The sequence below is a fragment of the Schistocerca cancellata genome, chromosome 3, assembly GCF_023864275.1.
Source record: "Schistocerca cancellata isolate TAMUIC-IGC-003103 chromosome 3, iqSchCanc2.1, whole genome shotgun sequence".
In the NCBI taxonomy this organism is placed as follows: Eukaryota; Metazoa; Arthropoda; class Insecta; order Orthoptera; family Acrididae; genus Schistocerca; species Schistocerca cancellata.
This window is the reverse complement of record NC_064628.1, coordinates 82,199,435-82,206,096: the sequence shown is the minus strand read 5'-3', so window position 1 is coordinate 82,206,096 and position 6,662 is coordinate 82,199,435.

Sequence of the window (6,662 nt, the reverse complement as noted above, 5' to 3'; positions counted from 1 at the left end):
GTAATTTGGCAGATCATGCACTAAGTTCATACTAGTAACTTCTTTTACGTGTATATGGTATGCAGCACATGAGTGTAGTGACTGCCCCACTTCTCCCCCCCCCCCTCCCCCCTGTAGTTTTAAGGAATGATTAGCTCATGGACTGAGAAGACCATTTGGATTGACTTCTCAAATTTTTCATTGACATAGCACTGTCATAACCTTGAGCCCAGTTCATCACAATAATGATTCCATCTTTTATCAGCTGCTGTTCAGTATCTTTTGACATATCATCTGCAGTCTTTCCTGGCATAAAATGTACACTTAATAAAGATTCTACAGTTTCCACAGTGTTGTTATATATCTAATTGTTTGACTCATCTGGACAGTCCTCCTACCATCAGCAAGTCTGTCAAAAATTATTGTGTAATATTTCGCCTTTTTTATTTGCAATAATTTTTCCAACCCAAAATAAAAATAAATTCTTTCTGCAACTCATTTGATAAACAATAAGGTACTCTCATTGACCTCTCACTAGGCTATTAATGTTCCAAACAATTCTAATTCAATACTGAATCATATTTTGCCATCAGTTGAATCACTTCTAATAAATTACCTGTTTTTCTGTATGAAATGTCTTCATGATGACCACAGAAAGCAAGGTTTACTGGGCTAAAAATAGTGTAAAATCTAAAAGGCGATGTAAAATATTTCTCCATTCTTGGTCTCCTTATAATAATCTGCTTACCTTTGTCAATGGTTTTATTGATTTTCAAGCCCACCTTTCTTGAGTCATTTGATGCAGCCCGCCATGCATTGAATTCCTCCCCTTTGCCGACATTTTCATCTCAGAATAGCACTTAAAATGTTCCCCCCCAAATTATTTGCTGTGTGTATCCCAATCTTTGTCTTCCTTTACAGTTTTTACCCTCTACAGCTCCCTCTAGTACCATGGAAGTTATTCCCTGTTATCTTAACAGACAGCATATCATCCTGTCCCTTCTTCTTATCATTTTTCCATATATTCCTTTCCTCATTGATTCAGTGGAGGATATCACCATTCCTTACTTTATCAGTCCACTTAATTTTCAGCATTCTTCTGTAGTACATCATCTGAAATGCTTCGATTCTTTTCTGGTTATAACACAGTCCATGTTTCACTGCCATACAATGGTGTGCTCCAAACATAGATTTTTAGAAATTTCTTCCTCAATTTAAGACCTATGTTTGATATTGGTAAACTTCTCTTGTCCAGGAATACCCTTTTGACTGGTGCAAGTCTAATTTTATGTCCTCCTTGCTCCATCTGTCATAGTTTCTTTGTTGCCCCGTGTTATAACGTCAAGTTTAACAATATATTTCAGAACGACACAACAGATAAGTCACAGAGTAATTTGACAAGCAAGACATGTGTACAAGTTAGCATTCGAATGAGCACTGAGTCCCAGTCTAGCAGCCACTGCTCGGCTGGCCGCTTAGGTGGCGCAGCTGCTGCATGGCTAACAGACAGCGCCGCACATAGAGGATGCGCGTAATTACGCGGCGGCGCTTTGAATGATCGGCAAGTCACAACACTTTTCCCCCCTTTGAAATTGTTGCACTGGTCCTGATGGAGGTTGTAATGGTCGCCTGGTCGTAGATATTGCTAATTGCTATAATCGCACTATTTCACTCCCATTTACGGAGCTTGTTAGCACTTGATGTTAGGTAGGCGCCATTACAATGCATTGTAGTAATCACTGCTGCTTGCTGGATCACTGCTGTGTCTCGATGTTGATGCTGGCTCTAAATCTGGTTGTCTAGGGTTAAAAACATGAGGTCCCGTGTTTTTTATGTGCTTTTGATGATAAAGAATGAACGAAACCAACAAATATGTAAACTTCAAATATTTATTAATCTGGTGGCCATCTTAGTTCCACTGTCCACCAAAGACTATGACACAACACAACTTCCTTTACATGTTCTTTGCATTGTTTATCCACCTCAAACAATAACACACAAACACACTGTACCAAAGTGACATTCTGACTGCCTCTCGACCCTTCTTGCTGCTCGTATTTATAACATTGTCAAAGAACTACTAAAAAGAGATATAGTTTACAAGTCACATGTACATCTGTTATCATAATTTGTGCAGAAAAGTTATTAATGTGCATCGAGTGACATAATTTAACATGTTATTAAAATGACAGACAGATTTGTAGACTTGACAGAATAATTCTTTGTTACAAAAAGTCCGTTTTGTAGAAGTTTGTCAATTGACTTCTCTAATTTGCATAAATAAGTAATTAACATGAATTATTAAGAAATACATTGGTTTTCGTCTAAAACAGGATTGATTTCGTGAATACTAAGTGAAACCGCTCCTAGTGAACAAATAGGTTTCACTGGGTGATTTTTATTTAAGGAGATCCAAAATACCTAAGTTGTACACTATTTTTCGTACTTCATATTAATTATTTAAAATGAACTCAGTGTTTTTACATGATGACATTTGCTGTATCAGTGATCAAGTGATATTAACTTTTGTGTGGGTTAGTTATTCAGTATAATTTAATGGCTTGACTGTTTATGGAGACATGTTACGCAATCATTGTTAACATACACAACAACTTTTCTATAATCATAAATACTCGTTAAACTGGTTGAATTTGGAGGGTATCGCATACTTCGGTGCAGTAAAGCCTTTAATATGTTCCGTTACAATACCCCCCTCGGGTAATATCATTTACAGAATGTTAATGATATTAGCCGACTAGGACAAATGTGTCAAATGGTTAAAATTTGGAAAAGTACTACTTTAATAATTTTTTTTTAATTTTTTTTTTTATTTTTTTTTTTTTTTTTGTTTGTTTTACTATGCATAATGTGAATGTATGCAATGACCATTACACCGTTCCAAAATGACTTTTTCCCGCAAACATTTTAGTTGTGTTGTTTCAAATGCACTTTGAGTTATGTCATTCAGTATGACAGCATAATAAAAATAATTAGTAACATATGAAAGTAAAAAAAATGTTAATCTTTGCTCCCAGTGAGCCACATGGAAAATGATTAAAAACAGACACAAATATATCACATGCGATTTTAGGATATATCAAAAATATATGTAAATTATTTCAAAGTCAGTTCTCATTGAGTCACAGATTAATCAAGATAATAGAAGGAACATAAATATATTACATAGATGGACAGGTCATATGTCCATAGGAAAATATTGCAACTGTCTGCTCTTTTTGAGCCACATAAAAGAAATGAAAACAAAGAACATAAATATAAGTATGGACATGATATATAAACACAAACACTGGAGAAGTCACATGTATGAATATAATATGCACTTGCAAAAAAGGAAATATTTAAAAACTTGTCTCCCATTGAGACGCATAGTCAAGACAGTACAAGAACATATTAATACTAAAATTGGACACTTAAATTGGTCACAACATAACACAAACATCACACTTGGTGAACATCTGATTAACTGTAGAAAATTGTACAGAAATCTTATGCCTAAGAACACAATAGTCACAAAATGATGGGTCTTGCACAACAATTTTTTCATTGTCTTTTATTTGGTGCAAGTATGTCCCATATTCAACAATACAAAAGGAAAGTAATAAATGTTTGTCACCTTCTTGCCCATTGCAAGTAAAGAAGATGTCTCAAAATTTAATATTTGATAGTGACAATATAAATATAAAAACATTCTCTCAGAGATCTGGAACTTCTCCAGGGTCTGTAGGATGAGTGGTAGTTGCTATTAGACACACCCAGTAAAAAACTTTGCTGATAACATGCTTTATGGAAAATGGGTAAGTAACTGTATTCAAACAGGGAAATGTGCTTAACCATGTTTATATGGTTTCAATTCAGTGATGTTTCTTAATCCAAATAACCTTCTTGATCTGGGAAAGATAAGTCTATACGCATTAGGATGTGGGCTTTCTTTTATTTCAAATGGACTAATGTCAATGTTTACTTTAACATATGGACAACCTAGCTCAACATCTTTGTCTATTTCAGTATTTTCAAAGAATAGATCATTTTTAATTTCTTTAGTTCCTAAGTCTAATGTCTCTTTCCTACACTTAGACACATCCCTCTCTGTTTGCAAAGCATTGACATTTAAACATAAACCTTTGTTTTCATCTGTTCCTTTTAACACTGTGTTGGCACTTAACAACCTACTGTTTTCACCCCCTTTTTTATAAAGTCCACTACGGATTCTTGTCCACCATGTAGGATACAAGGTTGCACTTACCTTTGCTAATTCTTTCCAAAAGGCATCTTTGTTTATACAGTTTCCATAGTTGTTCCACAAAACTTCTAAAAACTTTTCCCCTTTCTCTTGAAAACACACATTTACATTCCATCCCTTTATATTTTCTTTAATATTATTATTATTACCATTCTCATAGATTAGTGTTTCATAGTTCCCAATAGGCAATAGCTTGTCCTCAGATACACATTCCCTAGTCTGCATTTCACTTACATTAACCTCATTATTACCCATGTTTGTCACACCACTTACCTTTACCTCATCATCACTTTTCAATTCTACAAATACTTTTATTTCTTCCTCCACACTCTCATCAACAACATCACTTGATTTAGGATCATTATTTAAATGTCCCTCTATTACTTCTTCCTCCTCCTCCGCAACAACCCCATCTTCAGTTTCCCCCCTATGTATCTGAATCTCAGCGATTGAGTCTTTGGCTCCATTAAACACTTCGTCATCCCCCTTCTTATCAAATAAACCCCCCAAAATAGATTCTATTTGTGGTGTGTCTGACTTGATATTAACACCAGTATCTTTTTCTGCCCAACTATGGAACTCTGCAATACCTTCAACTTCTGCACTTTCACTAACTACCTGTGCTTGAACACTGTTTTTATTAACTGTATCACTTTTACTCATAGTATCCCAAAATCTTTTATTAAATTCTAAATTATTCATTCTAACAACATCAGTGTTTTCATGGTCCTTACTCTTTACGTTGTATCCTCTCCTTTTCCAGTTTCGGTTATGTGTTGTCCTATCATAATATTGTCTAGCCCCAAAACTACGGACATCTAGTGGGACTGTCCACTGTTTCCCGGCTGGTTCCCTCGGTCTGTCCGTTTGTAATTGTCGTTTTGTTCACTAGTTTCAGCAAACCCCCTTCTATCTTGTTCTCTTCCCCAATACCTACTTCTATCATTCCTGTTATCTCTCCTCCATCCTCCCTCCTGTGTATTGTTTCTGAAATCATTTTCATATCTCCTATCTACCCTATTTGGAGCATTATTTCCAGAATTTTCAAAGTCTCTCCTCCCATAATAATCTCTATTTACATTCCTGTTCCACCCCCCATACTAGGTGTTGCCAGAGCCAAAACTTTGGTTATTTTCTCTTTCCAAGGCCCTATCTAATCTATCTACAAATTTCAGGAACTCTTCCATTGAATCATCTGGTCCATGGACCAATTCCCACTGCAGTCTCTCTGGTAACCTTCTTTTTAAAACATCAATCTGTGTCATAATATCAAAAGAGTTATTCAAGTGAGCAAGCTTCTTCAATTGATCTCTGCAAAATTTTTGCATTCCCCCTACTTTCCCTCTATACACTGGTCCATTTAGAAATTCTGACTTTAATCTGGCTTGTATGGACTGTGACCAAAATTTGCAAATAAATTTAGCTTCAAACTCTTCAAAAGTATTCCAAGAATCATTATTCTCATTTGCCCAGGATAGGGCCTCCCCTTCTAGAAACCGTTTTACTAACTTGATTTTTATGTTATCTGACATTCCTACCACAAACATATCCTTACATTGGTGAATAAAGTCAATAGGGTGCAGATTTTCACCAGGAAAGCATTTCACTTGGATGTGCCCATACATTGTATTTTGATTGTAAATAGTTTGTTTGGACATCAATGCGTCCTCCAATTGTGTACATTTAGTGTGCATATTTTCTACTTTTGTATCTACATTAGTGGTATACAGGTTGTATTCTTGTTTAAGGTTTTCTGAAGTTTTGTCTATTCTCTGATCTAATCTTTCAACTTCAGTATCTACTCTGTTGTAGATGACAGCAATGCTGTCTGTGTTAGCTTGTATGTTTTCATTTAAACTTTCAACTTTAACTTGAAATTCTTTTCTGAAGTGTATCAACTGTTCTCTAGTGTCCTTACTGAGGGTAGTTTTAATTTCCTCACACTTCTCATTGAGATGAGTACTTAATACATCAAAATTGAAACTTAACTTATCCAGTCTATCTGTGTTTTCTTTCAGTTTCACACTTATTTCTTCACTGGATTGTTTAAGTTGCGAGCTTATTTGAGTTGCAAACCCTGCTAGTCACTCTGTTAAGTTTAATTGTTCACCATCCCCTGGTTCAATTTTTACATTTCCTACGATCTCATCACTCTCAGGTAGAGACATGTTAACTATTAATTATTTTAAATGACAACAACAACAAAATACCTGGCTTTATGCTATGATGTCGTGATTGGTGTTCCTGTTGGTTTCTTCACTTCTATTCGGTTTTATTGAAGCTGAGGTCTTGATTGATGACTTCTGTTGACATAATCCAGACGTTAATCTTCTGAGTGGTGTGATGATGGTTTTTGGTAGTCGCACAAACACACTTTATTTATTTATTTATTTTTGACATATTTTCACTGTTGCCACACTGC